This window comes from Sinohyriopsis cumingii, chromosome 2, assembly GCF_028554795.1.
Source record: "Sinohyriopsis cumingii isolate HCF-2022 chromosome 2, ASM2855479v2, whole genome shotgun sequence".
NCBI lineage: Eukaryota > Metazoa > Mollusca > Bivalvia > Unionida > Unionidae > Sinohyriopsis > Sinohyriopsis cumingii.
In genome coordinates, this window is record NC_142962.1 from 99,756,193 (window position 1) to 99,776,219 (window position 20,027).

Genomic DNA, 20,027 nt, shown 5'->3' on the forward strand with positions numbered 1-20,027 from the left:
ATAATAATAAAAATGAAAACACAAGGTCAATATCATCAAACCGAAGCCTTTAACCGACCGATGTTTTCTCTAATTGGGTTAGCTCATTTTATTACTTTATCTGTATCGCTTTTGTTTTCTAATTTGTATGTGTGTTTGTTTGCCCACCCGGACGTTCATTGTTGGTCGCACCCTCCCTGCTGCTGTTTTTGTTTAACCAAATTTTTTATCAAGACCTACACTATATCGTGACCGAGGATCATGCAAATTTATTGTGATAAATACGTGTACGGTAGATTGCGCTTTTGAAAAGAAGTTTTTGGACTTAATCATATCCATATCCACTGAACACCAAGTATGATGAATATTTCGCAGAGTATGTGTATCCATTCCATTAAATACAACTAAAATATAGCAGTTATCTCTGATCACTTTAGGTATTTGTGTATTTCGCTTAGTAACATAAATCACGTCCGTGTTTTTGTGTCTGCCTCGAGAAAATATCCGAGCTGGATTTAATTGTTTGTTCAGCATCACATCATCGTATACTACGGGATTATTAATACATCCATCGAGGTCATCCACAGATGAGGCTTCATCAATATCGGTGATAAAATTAATAATAGCATTGCCGTCCTCGTCAAACAATTTTGCATTTTTATTAAAATCTTTAAGCACATCGTAGCATCGCTGATCATCTACGGATGGTGCCATTAAATATAATTTATCCCTCTTGATGCGTCTGAGTATTAAATTAGGCAACAATTGCGTCTTACCAGACCCAGAAAAACCTATGATAATTGCTCTGATATAATTTGGTAGCGGTGGATGATGTTTAACTGGCTTTTGCTTTCGTGTTGCTGAAAATTCATTCATATCCATATTGTACAAATATATTGAATAATATGAATTTATGTTGTGTTCGATGCAGAGCATCCACCCCCATTAGTTGATTAGCAACAATAATAACACAAAATAAAAAGCAATCACTTACAGGTAAGTGTGTAATATGCGGTACAAGCAAATACAACTTTATCTCCCTTGACTAGTCAAAGAATACAGGTGGTAGTATCGCTGCTTCATTAGAAAATACCAAGAGCTCCATTGGCTAAGTATGAAGAAGAAAAACATCTTCCTTAATTATAGTCCTAGAACCCGACTTGATATCCGATTTGACGAGAGAGATCAACCTAGACCTGGAGAGCATCCAATAAATACGATTGATCAAGCATGTCACGTTCATGATGTAGCATATAAATATAAGGATTACAGATGTGAAGTTGATTCACTTGTTAATTTCATAACAAATAAATATCTCAGAGAAACATTTGCTAGCTTCTTAGTAAGATCTGCGATGATAGGTAAACTAGTATTAGGCGGTAATAAAACAACCGATTATTGTTATTATTATTATCATGGACTCGATTTATTATAAACCAAGAGGATACTGGAGGGGTAGAACAGCGAGTAGTAAACTTGCTGATGCATCAAATGTCACACGCTCTGTTGCTGCAAAATGGTTGGCACGAAAGGCTATATGGCAAATGTATCAACCACCACCTAAGCAAATTCAGTACGCACATTTTGATGTCAGTGTTCCAAATGAAGTTCATTGAGCAGATATTTTATTTTTACCTCATGATACTATTAAAATTGGTAGACGTCAATCGCGCACATACATATACGCGTTAACTATCGTTGATGTTGCAAGTAGATATAAAGAAACAGAACGACTATCAACTAAAACAGTAACTGAAGTTTCATCTGCGTTTAAACGAATTTATCAACGAGGACCCTTGCGATGCCAGAGTTGCTACAGGTTGATCCTGGCAAGCAATTTCTTGGTGTAGTATCATCTCTGATTGAAAAAAGTAAATCAGAATCATCTCATGAATACGAAACAAAAAAGATTGTGAATACACGCGTAAAATAATTGTACTGATTGTGAAAGTGAAGGTAGTGAAAACGTCACTAAAGGGGATTGTGAAAGAAAAAGTTATGACAACCTCGAGTGTTTCAGCTTTGTATTGGGTAACGGATTGTGAAAATGAAATCAATGACAAAGTTACTGGTGATTGTAAAAGTATTAACACCAAATAATAACATGATTATAATAGTTATTCTGATTCAGATTTATTTTTATTCTGATAACAATGTTTATTTTTCAACATAAATATTCTTATTTTATTTTGTAAAGGTACTATTGTGATGTAAGTGTCTATTTTCAGTAGAATTTTCGTTATTTTGAGTATATTTACCCCTGAAAATTATGAAATCAGTCCAATAGTTATTAATTCATGTTCCAATTACCGCATCAAATTAAAAAAATTAACTGATTTTCACAATTTTTAGTACATTCATCCCATAAAATTCGATAATCGGTGAAGAATAATTTTTTAATTTTTATTCAGATTATAATATTTAATCGGATTATAATTATTCGGATTAAAATATTAATTCTGATGATAATATTTATTTGGATTAAAATATCTATTCTGATGATAATATTTATTCGGATTAAAATATCTATTCTGATGATAATATTTATTCGTATTCATATTTATTTTATTCAGATTATGATATTTAGTTGGAATACAGCCCCTTTGAAGTTTAGACTGACATGGGGAGATGAACGAAGACTTTTCTGGCTTAAATGCGATTACATTTTAATGTTCAATGCATTCAACTTTAAAGTTCACTGCAATTCAAAATTCGACACTTCACACAAACACAGATTTAAAAATATTGCATGATTTGAAATTTTAACGTAGCTTTAACAATTTTTCAGTCATATCGCTACGATGTCTGCAGTGTGGCGTGTGTGTGTGATTTTGAATTTTAACGTAGCTTTAAAAAAAATTCAGTCATGCAGTGTGGCAGTTTATAGTGATGTCTAGCACTGGGGTATCATGCCGCAGACATGTAGCCTGATGTCCCACCCAGTCACATTATCCTGACACCAGGCCGACCAGTCGTAACACATGCAAATTTGAAAACACAAGCGATAAAGTAACAAAATCAGCTAATCCAATTAGAGAAAATCTCGGTCGGTTAGAGGCTTCGGTTTGACGTTATTGACCTTGTATTTTCATTTTTTTCGTATGAAGCTTTATTTTCATAAAAGACTTGCTCCAAGATTGGTCTGTTCATCCTCCTTGCTGCTATGGGTTGTGTTTTGAGCAGATTTTATCATGTGAGAACGTTTGCGCACTCAAGTTTTGACACCGTCAAAGGTAAGACGTGCAAATGAACAATAGCAAGCCTTCCATTCCATACAAGTGAAAAAGTAGTGTAGACCAGCTTGTTAAACAAGAAAGCTGCGCCGGTAACTGGTTACAACAAATATTAGAGCGTGTGTTCTGTAGTTACAACTCATAATAAGACGTTTTTGTATGCTTACGGTGCCTTTGATCTTTATGTCCGCCTACAGTTTCAAGTAAAGAGATAAAAGCGGTCAGAATTACGTAATGGTGAGACTAATACGCAGTCCGAAAGAACAAGAACAGCTGTGTTACGACTGAACTGAGTGTACTAACTTTTTGTACATCGTTTTTCAGTTGTAATACGAACGTTAAATCGTATTAGAAACCTTTTTTCAGTGCAGTTAGTACCGTAGGATCCCTTTAAAAGCCTCGCAAATTGCATTAATGGGATGATTTTATTCCCTAAGATGCTCCTAAAATGACGTATGGTCATTATTCCGTGTCTCTTTACTACTACGATAAATAAAAGATAGAAACATGCAGTACAAAGATAATGACGAAATGATAACGATAAACGCAGGAGTTGTTGTTCTTGTTGTTGGGCTAAACGCCATTTTTCAGCACTCGATAGGCTATACATGGCGGCCAGTATTAATGGTGGAGGAAGAATCCGGGAAAACCCTGGAAAGAACCACCGACCCTCGAGAAGCTACTGGCAAGCTTTCTCACATACCCACATTGGCCGAATCCGAGTCTCGAACCTACGCAGACAGAGGTGAGATGGCAGTGATCCGTAGCGGAGAGCGCTTTAGACCACTCGGCCACTCGGGGCCCCAAACGCAGGAGTTAAATTGTTCCGAAAATGCTGGCAAGCGTGGTTCTGCTTGTATATTTGAATGAACCTCTTTTTTGACGCAAAGTTTGCATCGCATAGCAACTCGATTTTAGTAAGTATTCTTGAAAGACTTGTGAGAAGATTTTAGTTCAATGAAAATAAAAATCTTTTTACAAGTAGAAATGTACCCATCTTTTTACAAGTAGAAATGTACCCATCTACCCCGAAAACTGCCTAAGTGCAGACTGAACCTACGCCAATCTATAATTTGAGTCATATTGTGATACATGTTTACGAGTCCGACACTGAGCAACCACAACCGCATGATTTGATGACAATGTCTGCGTTTCAAAGCTTTTCCAGGGAGAAATAATCCATTTTTCAGCCTTCGATATATGGAAAGTTCTTCAAACGGACGACACCAATAACACACACTGTATATATTTGTGTTGGACTAATTGTCAGAGCGAACCTAGAATCTGAAGTATGGTAATTATTAAACCTAAAGGTTCTCTTTATATTTTGTCATGATTTTCTATCGATATTGTATGATACAGGCATTTTTTAAAATTGATGTTGTATGATACAGGCATTTTTTTAAATATCGATATTGTATGATACAGGCATGAATTTGATGTAATACCTTGCACTGAAATTAATCCATCACATGCTGAGAAATTACGATGATACTTTTTGTTATCTGTTTTGGTGGCACGCGAACAAATAATATAACTGTTTTGTCGGATACAGACACCAACTCGTCTCTTCTATTCAAGTGGTTTATCTAGTTCCTAATAAACTCGCCTTTAAGCCGAGTCAAATTGCAAAGAATCCCCCCTCCCAAAACAAAACAACAAATGTTCTGATATTCCGCATCATAATGCGCCTGCAGATCAGGATCTGTTATTTATTCTACTGAATTACTCCTATCAAACTGCACAGACCCAGATCTGCTTGCGCATTATGCGCCGGCAGATCTGGGTCCATGCAGTTTGCAGTCGGACTATACTTATAAGCGATTATATACGGTAGTTCACTTTCATAATGCAAACACATGATTGAGAGCGTTCGATGACATTGGCATGATGGGCTGGGTTTATTTGTGTTGTGCTTTTGACTTTATTTAGTAATATATATTTTGTTTCGGATTTAAGCTCTGTTCTCAACGTCGCTCATGGGTGTGAATACGTAAATATATTGCTTGTCTTTACAGTATTATCAGTAACGTGATTTTCTAAGTAATAGTTAATTGGAAGTAAATTGAAACGTTTGAAATTGAAATTATATTTCCTGTAGACGGGTACTTGGTCATGGTCGTATATTCCATAATTTGTGCAAAGCAAAAGAAAAAGAAGAAAAAAAACTGTCGGCTATCGATTTAAAGAACAAAATGTTCTTTGGCTGAGTTTAAGGAAACCGTAAATGCAATCGCTTGAATAAATCGATTTCAGCTGCTCGTCGGAATCAAATCATCGTCACTAAGTTTATCCAGTCACCACCTATTTTATGGTTGTCCACATATGTTTTCTTTCAATTTGCGTACAATATTTGTTCTTGCATTTGATAATTCAAATGCTTAAGAAAATAAACAACAAAGCTTCTTGTCTTCGTTGTCAAGGCATTTTAAATCTAATACACATCTCAACGTTCCGTTACAATTTAGTCCTTTATGTTCATTTCTAATCTGTGCATGTTATGTGCTGTCATCGAAGCTATCTAATTTCCTTCAGGACCTTACTGTCTTCATGTTTATTTTGCTCAGTACACTATACTAAACCATGTTTAATTTTAATAAAGAAACACAAAATTCTAACAAACTTTCCTTATCTTCATGTTTCCAGAAGTGGAAAGCCCGTATTACTTACCTAGTGTGGCTCATTAATTTTACTGCTAAACGTCGTCGCATGCCAATTGCTATATCATCAATTAACAGACGTGATCATATAGAAGTGTAACGATTTTTAAAGTGCACGAGTAGGACATTTTTAGATTGAGGAGTGCACGCGTTGTACTAATAGAACATATGGAGATAAATAAAAAAATAAAATGAATGCAGTAATGTGCCACATTAGTATCTTTTAATTTCTAGTTTGATGTAAAGCATGTGCACTTCCACTAAAACTAATATCACACTGGTTTTGCCATAGAATTTTTGTGATTTGTGATTTGAGATTTTAACAGAGCTTTAACGATTTTTCAGTCATATTGCTACGACTTCTGCATTGTGGCAGTTTATATTTGATGTCTAGCACTGGGGTATCATGTCGCAGACATGTAGCATGATGTCCCACTCAGTCACATTTCCTGACACCAGGCCGACCAATCCTGACACTAACCTCTTAATGCTGAGCGCCAAGCGAGGAAGCTGCAAGTACCATTTTATTAGTCTTTGGTATGACCCGGCCAGGGTTTGAACTCACGACCTCCCGCATCCGAGGCGGACGCTCTGACTACTTAGGCCACCGGAGTGATTATATGACTTTGCTGTCCTGTAGAAAGAGTTAAAAAAAATGACGTTTTCAGTGCACAAGCAGCAAACTACGGTGTAGGTCGAGATTGCACGTGCGATTTGAGCGAGGACAGTACCTGTTTAACAAGTTTTCCGTTGCTCGAACTAAAAAATAGGTATGAACTCGGAATGAATAGACGACTGAGTTTAAAAAATTAATGAATTAATGAATCTACGAACGCAGATGAAGACAACACCTACGTTATACGTGTTACATTACATTATCAAACAATACACGTGTGCAATCAAAGAAAACATTATTACAGAAAATAATTTCAATTAAAGGTGAAATGGATATTTTGATTCTGAAAAGTTGAAATTTATTTGAAGCATATTCGAAATAGAGTCAGTATGGAATAATTCCCTGTTACACACGAACTGCACACTATCAGGCATATCAACAGGCAGACAGATAAGACAAACAGACGGGATTATTATTAAGGGAGAAGATATAACTATGACACCATGAGGTTAGCAACGGTTACCAGGCTGATTTAACTAAATTTCAATATTCTGCAAAGCCAGCACGTACAATAGCCATACAACCATTTTATGCAAATCAAAAGCCTCGATAGATAGTGAATCTGAGAAGTATGGACTACGAGCCAGACTAGACACTCGTGCACGATTTGACATTTTTTTCTTCTTCTAAACAAAACCAACTGACGTCATTGTGACGTCAGCTTGCACCGCTTGCAGAATTTCTTCTAAATTCATCAAATAAAAAATGACAAAGTGACATAGATGAACATCCAGATTACAGTTAATTATGAATTATGCATTGAATATTTATGAAACCGTAAGAGAATTGCATTAATGAGTGTTCTTATCTTGAGATATGATAATATGGACAATTAGTGAGTACTACATTATGCATATCCTTCCATCCAAACATTGTGCAGATTCTTTTGATTGTAAAGATACAAGAAAGAAAAGAAAACATTAAGTAAAAGTTTAGGGTCATGCTCCTTTTACTGAGTTATAACCTTTCTTTTTCATCCTTCAGAGCTTTCTCGTACTAATATTGGCTTAACCATCGTTCATCGGAGAAACGAGAAAACCTTCACTGCTGCATTACTTCAAAGGGCACCATTTTGTTTTGAGCTTTGCTAAGATATCATGTATTTGAAATGCTGACGTTATTAATTTAAATTTCAAATTGCATTCAGTGGTGTACCATACCTCTTTATATACTTTCTAAATAAATAAAAATTGACCTTCCTTCATTTTAAGACATTCCCTTGAATTCCACGTTGCTTAATGCACTAGACGATTTAAATATTTTTGTAAAATAGATTATGTCGTTTTCAAGGGAATTACACAAATGAGACTTGTTATATTGATATTTCTAGGTCTTGTTGTATGGATCAATATAGGACGTATGGCTCAATTTGAATTAGGTGTCGACATAGGCTGACAGTAACGAGAATTAAGTGGATAATAATCAGTCATCACAACTGGGACTTGTATGCGCAAAGTGTTTGCTTAAGTTGACAATTTCGACTAATCCATCAATATTGTGTTATGGGCAGTCTGCTAGTTACTTTTTTTAGGTTGTATTCCAACGTAGAAAGGACGGGAACGTGGTCTACTGATTGGGAAGAGTCAGTTTAAATCAGAACAATACTGATTTCCAAATACTCTTTCCCCCTCTCTCTCTCCCCCTCCCCCCCACACACGTGTATTCATATACTTGTGAGGATCTTGACATATGGCTACATTTCGTGGACCATAAAAAGGAATGAAAGTACATGTTAGAAATTTGAAAGTAAGCTTAATTGTAAGCTAGGCAATATCTGTATTATTTCAATTTTGCCGTATACTTCTTTAAACATTATGAGGACTACTCTTACTTTATACCATCATTGTGAGGACTACTTACACACAATCAAAGACTACCATCAACCTGAGAACCTGAATTGTTTTTATTATTGTGCTTTTCCTGCAAAAACATGAGAAGATATTTATTTAAAAGCTGAGGAACTAACTTATCTGCAATTAAAACTACAGACAGACAGATACACGAACTTAAATGTTCAAATATTATTAAAATATATAAGTTTAAGTTATTTGCCGAAAACAACACCTCTGACACTGTTTTATAACTTTGTGACCTCTTTTATTGACACAATAAAAATTACCATCCAGTTGGGAAATGAGAAATAGCATTATAACAAAAATATACATCAATTCTAGATAGTGATAACCACCCCCCACCCCCCCAAAAAAACAACAAACAACTTGAGAATATCAAACATATATAAATTGTCAATTAATCTATTAAAATAAAAATATTTCTAAACATTTAGATTGACACCAAGCATCACAAATGGCATAAGTCAGTTTGCCCATGGCAAATTCACTGATATTGAAGTTGCCTCTGGGAAATCTGCGTTTAACTCATCATATGGCAATATATCACAACTCAAGATTAAACATTAGGCAGAATACAACGGGACTTTAATGAAAATGCTAGGAACCTATGTCAAATTATCATTTTTTTTCAAAGGGAAATTGTTACACGCCGTCGTTCACAGATTCTGAGCTGTCAAACTCTGATGAAAGGAATTATTTCTATGGGAAAAATTTGGGACCGCTGCCTACGATTTGGCAGAATAAATTAAGGCGTATACTTTAAAGGAAATCATAATTGAAAGCGACGACCTTGGTCGAAGTTATTTAGTCTGAAATTTCCTGAAAGAGGAAAATTAGTATTGACTCCGTGGAGGCCCAAAAGGAATAGTGCTTTCCTCGTTAAACAAGAAAGGGACCAGGTGGCCGTCTTGTAAAAGAAAGACAGGTTTTAGTGCTGGAAGAGAGACGGGAAAGTCTGAAGACAGAAGTCTGAGGATAAAGAAGGACGAGGTCAGAATAAAAAGACCACTAAGTCCATGAAGGGGCAAAGCATAGAGATTAGGAAGTTGATGAACTAGGAGCACGTTGATATACGGTCAAAGAAGGAAGGTGATGTAAATCGGTCGTGGACATTGCGCTTTTTTCACCTCTCGTTATGATGATGAAATAAATCCAAATTGGACATACCTGTTAAATTCTAGTGACATAATCTAACTTTAATTGGAATTGCCGCTATTAATTTGCTCTGATTAAATTTGTTATTTTCTTGTCAAAGGGGGCTCGTATGGCTTTATTCCTTCCCAGTATTATCTCTCAGTTCTCTGTTGAAATTCTATTCTTCTTTCACTCCCGCTGGGCTATAATATCGAAGGACGTTATCCTCTAGATAACGTCAGCCAAATCCAATAACCACTAAGAGGGTGACGTTACAATGTGGTTAAGGAACGTATCTTGAGGGGTTATGACTTGGTTCCTGACGTATATAAACATAGGTTAGGAATTTCAAAATGGAAACTGGATAGACCTATATTGCAACAAGAAAGTGCGTGCTATTTCTGATTGCTAAAGATTGAAAAATAAGCAACATAATAAAGACAGACTTTCCATAGGCTCCTATTTTAAGAGGCCAAGTTCACAGTCCTGTACTAAAAGCGATAAATTTGTTGGATCAAATAAATCAGTCTGATTTTATAATTAGAATTATAAGCTATTCATGTTGAAAGGTTCTATCACCTGTGGGCAATTCTGCCAAACCTATCCATATTAAACTATTAAGGGACACAGGAGCTTCTAAGAGTCTTTTATTATCAGGTACTGTGCCTGTATCTGAGAAAAAAATCTAGTCAGAGCGTTCATATTCAGGATGTAAAGTCAGGCTTTGTTTTTCCTCTCCAGTGTAGCAAACTCATGACCTTTGGATTACGAAACGCAGTGATCCACCTACTGAGCTACTATGGCCACCTACTTGATAATGTTTGAAAGCAAAGTATTAAAAGTAAACAACAGTAGGAAGTTGAAAAGAAAAAGAAAAACATTAAATGCTTAAATTCGCATTATAATTTAATTAAGCCATCCAGATAAGCATTTATGAATATGACACATATTTCACTGCATAGGGTAAATGTTCAGCTCCACCAAAATATTTAATATAAAAGATGCAACTCAAATAAAGTCATTTTCAGTTAATTTGTATGTCATTATTGAATAAACACAAGAAGCTGGTCACATACTGCATATTGAGCCCACTCATGATCAGTATTCAAAATGTTGGTTACAATGGTATTAAAGTGAAAGAAAGTAAAAAAATCTGTACTATTGAGGGTAATCAAAGGGTGTTGACGGATAAACGTAAGGACATCAACTTCCATCTTAGGTGGAGAAGTCTTGGCAAAAATAGCATCACAGGAAGACATATGCAATACTGCTGCATTGTTACATGAAAACATCATCGTATTTATCTTTACTGTCTGCATGGATAATCTCTATTATAATCAGATAAGGTAGTTCCTTCCAAATTGAAACGCCAAACTGTCAATTTGTTTTTGGAAGGAACATCAAGAAGCAAGACAATTTCCTTTGTTAAGTATAAATGTATTTGAGTAATTCAAATAATTTCATCTTTACTTATCCAGAGAAAGAAGCAAACAGAGTTTAAGTTATCTTTGCCATAATTCCAATTAGAATTTTTTTCCAAACGAATGATAAAAATGAGACGTGAGCAGCAGACCTTTGAACATACTTAAAACAGATGCTAAAATACAAGTCAAGAATATGGATTTGACATAATCTAGTTGATTGAAATTTTAAAATCTGACAAACAGAACAGCTGCCTAAACAGATTCATCTGAAAGATGTTTAATACGATTTGCCTTCAGAATATTCAGACAAACTTAGGTTGGAGCAATACAATTTTACTAAACTTGCATTTAAGTTATGCAATTTCTCATTTCAAAACTGCTGTATACTTCTTACTAAAGCATACATATCTCAATCTACTATGGGTAAAGAAACTGAAATGCAAACTTCTTTAAGACTAATATAAAAAATATGTACAGGAAGAGCATATTTGTAAAAAGAAGCAAAATTTAAACAGCATGTTAAGAAACCGTAATGAATAATTATACTGAAGTAATCTTGACTTCAGCGACAATACTCTATTTTCTGATGGAAATATTCAAATTTACATGATTGAAACATGGTAATACTTTCAATACTTTTTCAATGAATGAAAAATACTACTTCACTGACATGAACATTATTTACTGAAGAAAAATATGAAAAGGTACAAATAACAAAACTATAAATCTGAACACCAATTTAAATTTCCTTTCCCTGAATGCAAATTAATCAAATAACCAAAATGAAATCTAAGAGGACATTGTAAACACAACTGGAAAATGTATCCTATTTGTCAACCTATACGTCACTGTGAAGTTTAAGTCAAATTTGCGCATTTTGTACAGTTTCTATCCTTCATCCATATATAAGTAGATGCTGAGTATAAGACAAGGCCAGATCAATACCTCATTTTATTTTTCACTGCTGTTTTTTCCACATAGCATCATGAATTTTCCATATATTTGCAGATCAGCACCATCAAATGTAACTAAAAGTTCCAAATTCGTTTAACACAAAATATTTAAAACAAATTAGCTAATTTTAGCTACAGCTGATCTGAATATTTAATGAGTTACAGATAGAATGAAATTCGCAATGATGTGTGAAATGCACTTTAGCAACTTTCATTTTCAGGACTATTAATGGTATGTATTTCAGATTACCGGCAACAGGGAAATTGCATCACTGCTGCTAAAATGTCATTCCCAGGGTTCTGTTTTGATGAGAGAGGCATGTGCATTTCATCGCATTTCATGCTAATTTTGTACATTACTGCCCTGTTTATCTGAAACTTGTGAAAGAGAAGACAGTAATAAACTAAACAGTAAATGTAAAATAAATACGTACCATAATCCTTCAGTTTCAAATTTAAATGTTCACAATATTTATATCCATATAGACTCCATTTGGGTAAAATCCTAAAACTGACCATTGAATCACATTGTGTAATTTCAATTGTATGTACAATGACCTCTTCTTTCCCAACAAATAAGAGTATGTTCATGTACACTTCCAGTAGTTAGGTGGCACGTATTTTTCATCTTTGCTCAGGCTAGTTCTTAGCTTGAATGACATTTCTGTCAGTACTACAAGTGTCACTGGTTCAGAAACGTGCACAAGTAAGCACCTGGCATTACATGGTCCTGTATTCATAATATCCTATGAGTAGTCTCATTTCCCGATTTGACCTGGTCTGCAGGATATTAAACTCAAGCATGTTTTAACTGGAACGACTAGACTCAAGCATTAGTGTATTTGATTAGCATGTATATAACACTGCAAAGCTGTTTTGTTCTTGTGACAATGGATATCATAATTAAAACGATAAAGAATTGTTGACACAGTGCATTGCCTTTCTACAGGAGTATGATCACTATTGTCAACTAACTTAACAATAAAGATTACAATTGTCCACAAACCTTTCTCTCATATCAAGGCATATTTTATTTGATCACGATGTGCATGAAGAAAAATGCGATGGAATACCTGTCTATGTCATGCTTAGTCATTTTCTAATGCACATATATGTAATGAAATTAAAACAACATATAATAATAGTACATATTGTTTTAGCTGAATTTAATATAGAAAATTATGCAAATATTTTAAAATCCTTCTCAATGTCGGCGGCTAATTTTTAGTAAGCGATCTCTTTCCAAAATGATAATTATTTGACGTATTATTTTTCATACTTTTGGAGAAATATATATTTTTTTACATAACAAAAAATTCCATGATAAACGATAACATGATTTGAATTATATAATCCATATAGATGTTGATTTGGAGTATGTGACAAAGCCAAGACTTTCTATTCGAAAAGTATCAACGTATAGGCCAGCAAAGATTTATCATCTGTTTAAATTTTGCAGATAAAGGTTCTAGTATTTTAGCTTTAATAACTTTAAATTTTGAATTCTTAATAGACTTAAATCTGGCTCCATGGACACCTTGCCATGATAGGTTTCTTCCTCTTTGCCTCTTCACGTATTTCTTTTCCTGGTAGTGAAGCAGTTCTTATAAATTGTCCCAGTTGTCTTTCTACAGGTGCCTTCTTCTCCTTAGACCATATCATTCTAGCCATTTTCTTCCTTTTTACTTTCACACTTGACTTGCAGTTGTTAACTAAAACAAAATGTTCCCTTTTACTTTCAGATCTTACATTTGAAATAGGAATTGTTCAACTGTTTACCATGTAAGTGCTGTTTCATTAAAACATATATGGAACCCAGGGAAGGCACTTTTAAAGTGGTTACTCACCCAAAGATACAATTTCGAAATTTCTTATCATTTTAATATGAACTCTGTGAAATCAAAGTATTATGCCATATAGTTTTATAACCCGCCATCCCTGAGTACCATGTATGTTTAAACAGCCCTAAGCAATGTATAGAAACCAATACTGACAATAGGAAACATTAACATTAGGGTCTTGAGTTCGCACTGACAAATGTGTGTGTGTGTGTGTGTGTGTGTGTGATTTGGATTTTTAATGTAGCTTTAACACTTTTTCAGTCATATCGCTACGATGTCTGTAGTGTAACAGTTTGTAGTGATGTATAGCACTGGGACATCATGTTGCAGGTCGACCAGTCCTAACACTAACCTCTCAATGCTGAGCGCCAAGGGAGGCGGCTGTTAGTACCATTTTTGTAAGTCTTTGGTATGACTCGACCGGTGATCGAACCCACGACCTCCCGCATACGAGGCTGACGCTCTAACCACTAGGCCACCGGAGCGGTCCACACTGACAATTATATTGTTGTAACATACTATTAATTTGTTTTAACAGCAACAGCTACCAGTGAATATCATTACAAGCATAGTAAATGTAAAAGTTTTAACCTCAGTATCATAGCCATAAAGTTTATGAGTTGTAGCCAGTAAGAGAAAGTAAACAAGTTTAATTCTTAACATCTGTAGGAACACATCAAATCAAAAATTGAATAATGCGCCATTAACTAAATATGATTTGGATATACTGGAACAATTAGTTTTTACATAAAATGAAATCAGTATAATATTGTGGGATATAGTTATCACCAATGTTTGTTAAATAGTCTTTGGAGTACAGATGTTAGCATTAACAGCGATTTCTTTATTTTCATGTAAAAAGCTTGTAGTTTGTAAAAACTATATATGTCTGATGGTGCTATAATGTTCTGAGATATAATTATTTTGATACAACAAAATATCCAAGCAATCTAGTATGATACATTGAAATAACATGTTATACTCATGTTATTTCAACTGATAGATATTACTAAGTGGTTATCCTTTAAACATGAGCTCGTCTTCCAATACAGATTATCATGGGTTCTTGCAATTAGTTGTTTGTGGTAACTATCAAGAAAGGAATTCACAGTCTTGTGGTTTTGTGATCACATTTATTTATTTTTTAAAGCATTGCACATCAATTTCTTTCAAATGCTAAACTCCAGGGAAAAAAAGTTTAATATATTACCTTCAAAAAACTCTGCTGTTATGTAACTTTAATTTGCATTGTTGTTTTATTTATTTATTTATATTTTGTATTTCATTACATGCTATTATTGTAATGTAACATTGCATGTTGGACTTGACCTTGTTCAAAATCGAGGTCATCTTCAGTTTGACCTGATTTGAATTTGTTTAATTTTATTTTGTAAACAAATAATAAATAGCTAAAATATTCTTAATGAGTATGGGATTAATATCAGGGTCATTATTATGAGAAGTAAATATGTTTGTTTGGATCTGGGTCTAGGTTTTGAAATTCCCTTAGTGTAATTCACATAGTCCAGGTTCTGTTTTCTAATAATAACTAACATTGTTATTTTGTAAACATCAGGATTATTCTAGAAATCTATTGTCAATTATATATTAGATTTGTTTTAGAAATTGCTAATAGTGACCCGAGGTCAAGTAGAGAACTATGTAATCTTGTAACGGAGAGGATTTTTCAGTCAATGCTTTAAGATCTAGCAATTTCAAGTTGAATTATAAGTTGTATTTAGTATTGTATTTCGGGCTGGGATCCTTTTCATCAAATTATTGAATTCAAGTGATTATTTTCTTTGGAAATACAAATGTGCTTTCACTAAATTCTTGGATAGAGACAGTCACTGGAATATACAGTAAATTCAAACCTGGAATTATATTACTGTGATTCAACAAAAGACTGTTGAAACGTCAACACTCTACTAGCTACTACAGACAGATCAACACCATCAATTTGGGATTTAACTTATTCAGGACTTTAAATTATTAGGGCTTGTGTCTGTAATTCTAGGATTATTTGGGATTTAATTTATAATACCATAAGTTCCTTTTAATTAAATTTTCACTTTGCATTTTAGGGAAATAAATTATTTGTTGAATTTTACAAAGCTTATTGATTTTCACTCTTTTCTGTTAATTACCTTAAGAGCATATATTTGTAACAGATCTCTGTCTTTTTCTGCTCCCTCCTCTGAACCACCATCTGGAAGGTCTTCTATAACTTCTGTAAGAATAAATCTTCAAATATATTTTATATTAAATAAAATGTAAGAACTGGATACATGCCAATTGTTTTCGTTATCACAAATGAAAACAAACAAAGGAACCAAGCCTGGTATATGTCATAATCTTGCTATGATCTGACCTTTGAAATTGGGACTTAACAAAAATGTGAAAATGGTGACCTATTATGTATATTTGCTTGTAGTTTCATCATCGTATTTCCTGAATCTAAGTAAACTACAGATCAGATATGCAAAACACATCAGACAGAAAATGTTTCTTTGTGCATGACACTCTGTCTAGCGATGATACATATCTGGGTTAAATGTCAGCAAAATGACATGCGAATGGACAAATAAAACTGCAGAATAATCGGACAAACTTTGGATAGCACAATGACAACATCATCCTTCCAGCTAGTTATTATGTAAATAATAATGAGAAATATTGGATTGCAATGGAAAGAAAAAACGATCAATATGTAAAATAAGGTCATTAAAATCAAAGTAATTATATTTAAACCAATTAAGCTGAATGCCATTTATTCAAGCTGAATGTCATTTATACCTAAACTTTGTGCTTTACAACATTTCATTATTGGAAGGACCTTGTATCAAGCCAGGATTGCTATCTTCCAAGGAGTCCATTTTTTTTTCTTCTGGTAAATCTGAGTTTTTATGTGCTAATGTTGTAACTCTAAAACACTGTTTTCTACTAGGACATATATTACAACGGTGGCGCGGAGAGAAGCAGACATGTGTGAAGGTGCGAAGTGCGACAAATCTTAACTCGGATAGTTCGGGAGCCATATATGTATTGACGACATCACCAATATTTGTATGTGGGAAACTATATAGTCATGGTCAAATGTCAACTAGCGCTGTGTATGGATAATATATGTTTATGGCACAGGACGGTGACGTCTTCTGATGTCCAGTCTAGGTCAACTATTAGTCGTGTGCTAATAATAGCAGGGAGATTGCACATGTAATAGTCCATAGCTCTGTATCACTGCAACAGAAATCAGTGAAACAAATATTACAACACACTTATTTACCCAAGAAAGCTGTTGTCAACACTGTATGTTGATGTAAGCAATATGGTGTCCTTTACTTATAGTTGCGGTCTCACAGCAAGTTGCTGCTGACTACTGTATATATGTATGGGATAGTCCTAAGTCGAATAAATTTGGTTAGGGCTCAGTGTGGAATTGAAAAAGTATAAATAGCAATATGCAGAGTTTTCCAAATCTGAGAATTAATTTTCGTCAGGAATATACGTGTTGATGTGAAAGTGCTCTGACATATCACATGTTATCATGGCCATCCCATTGAGTAACAACGTCAAGTTCCACTAAATCGAGCTTAAACTATAGTCTGAATATACCTCCCCGTTTGTTTGTAACACCCGCCCCCTTCAAATTTAAAAAGCAAGAGGCACAAATGAGATCAGAGATGTTCAGAACTTAATCAGTTCATTTATTGATTTATAATTTCAAACCTGATTATGCCCAGGGTGGCCCTAACACAGTTATCATCTGCGCATTTCACTTCAAAACGAGGTTTTCAGTTTAAAAGACGACCATGCTTGTGAGTCATTTCCGGTTCCTGGACAAGTTCATTTTCAGCGAAGTGGTATATGCAGGACTACACATGTATGTACATAGAAGGAAAATACTTTGTTGTCTGCTTCCTATATTTACAATGTCGAATCAAGCACAAAATAGAATGACAAATACAAATTTGCCTTTCCCGTGGATTTAACAAGCGGTGTAAAGAGATATAAAACTAAACTCTCGACCTTATGGTACTGTACGGAATTATCCAGCAGTTAATGAATAGGATGAACTACATCCCAATGCTGTCGGAGGAAAAGTGACTCACCCACAGTATATGCAATATGCCTCCGTGATAGTATGGAAAGACCAAAAGGTGCGGAGGATGCTAGTGTTGTTGTCACTCGGGTCATAGTCAGGTCAGAAATTCAGTGAATGAAATGACTAAGTTATGTGCACTTTTTATCACATTAAAAATTTCTGTTATTGAAATCGGTGGCGGGGTACAAACAAATGGGGAGCTATATCTATCTATAAATACGCTGACACAGTCACACTTGACTATTAAACAATGCGTGGTGTGTGGTCAAAGATCAAGTAAAGACGGAAATGACGGGACAGTCAGAAAAGTAAAGATAGGTAGGGCAGAAATAAGTAAAAGAGTGTCAGTTGTCAGTGTATGTTTTCATCCCTTCATACTCAGGCCAATCTGGCTACCGTAGCGGCGATGAGATATGGAATCTCAACCGGCATAGCCCTGAGAATCACTAGGTCTTACTTGTAGCTAACTAGTTCACGAGAACGTGATTTTGAAACACTCCTGCTTGTGAGATACCAAGTCAGGATTCAGGCTATACTTTAGTAATCAAGTTTTTTTATCAACGAATCTGTCATGTACAGAGCCTTATTTTCTGTTGGGGGATATATTGTTTCATCAAGAGTGAGAACTGTACTAGTTTGAAAGGGACCAACCATTTACTTTTCATGGGTATCAGGTACTGACTCAGGGGTATTCCATTTTCCTTTCCTTGCCTATCTGACTTAATGTTTTGTAAATATTCCTTTTCTTTTTCTGTATTTTTTTTTTCAAATAAACAAAACAAAAAGCACAATATTCTTCTTGTACTATAAAGTTCATTTCGCTCTGCTTCTCTCTCAACAATCAAGTTGAAAAGGAAATGGAGAGAGAGAGAGAGAGAGAACCGCTTCTTCGTTAACCCATTCTTATGACATCAGTGTTAACTGTTTTGACATGGGGATATAATAATCAAGACCTTCGCACAGGGTTTCGTATCGCTGCTTACAATTTAACTGGCATTCATAATATTATTTTATACTATGTGTATGGCTCATTAATGGAACGGGTTACAAGCAAGTTGTCGAAGATGATAACGAATGAAAGAACGAACATCTGTTTTGGACGAATATAATAAACAATTTTATAAAGAATCTATTAGTTTCTTACCAGTCTGATCCAGTATGTCTTACCATCTTCCGAGAGTTGTGAGCATTAAGTCTCGAAGCAATAAATTCAATGTACACATCAAATCACGCGCTACAAATACCGCACTATATCAGCCGTACCGGGCATAAAATATCGCACTTTCTGCTGACATCACCAGTTTACCATTGTTACAAAATTATTTCTTTTTAAAAGTCACTAATAATATTATTAATTATTTTTATGAGCCGTATTTATCGGTATACGAAATTTACAGTGACACTACACAGAAGCCATGTTCTGACTGGATGACCAACAATTAGAAGGCATACACCTTCTGATTGGCTAAGCGTTGCACTCCAACCTACCGCAAGAGGAAGACAGCATATTGTGTGTACTATAACCATGGAGTGTAACTGCCTGTCAGACATTACCGACTTTGTGAGGACATTCAAAATAACACGCAGTTCATCTATTATAATCATTCTCAACTATTTTCCGCAGAATCATTTCGATGACTGGTGTGTAAGTCCTCACAATGTAGTCACGTCCTCGAGATGTTGGTGTACATCCCAACTCTGGTCCTCGCAAGCATACCAAAACACACACACACACACACACACACACACACACACACACACACACATGTCTCTCAAGTATCCAGAGTTGACCCAGGGCATTTTTGTCGCCCTTGGCGAACTGTGCCATTAGCTCCCCACCCCATGCCTTTGAGAAAATAAAATTTATCATTTTAACCTCTTAAAGACTGGAGCCATAGGCGACGCCTGGTTCACCTATATGGCCAGGTCTGCCCTGAAACGTATAGCTTTCACATACGATGAAGATTAATGCATATTACTATTTTAATATCAACTGTTTCTGAGATCCAATCTTAAAATCTACCTGTACTGACTTTTTTCTTCTTCAAAGGGTTCCAGGTGTACGGAAACCGATTCGCAAAGCAAGGTGAAATGAACACGCAGCTAATTGCATCATATATTTGAGACACACATAGTTCGATAAAAAAAACCTCCCCCAACCTGAAATGA

General features: G+C 34.9%; 2 long non-coding RNA genes across 2 annotated transcripts in view; one reads left to right on the forward strand and one right to left on the reverse strand.

Moving 5' to 3' along the window:
- Nucleotides 1-20,027, forward strand: part of LOC149805467 (uncharacterized) — a 151,347-nt gene that overhangs the window by 54,573 nt on the left and 76,747 nt on the right. The gene's annotated exons all lie outside the window — the stretch shown is intronic.
- On the reverse strand, nt 10,374-19,243 carry LOC149805468 (uncharacterized). The gene is made up of 3 exons (XR_016419670.1): nt 19,003-19,243; nt 15,901-15,983; nt 10,374-13,624 (listed from the first exon to the last, which is right to left on the reverse strand). It is a non-coding gene; the product is annotated as an uncharacterized LOC149805468 (long non-coding RNA).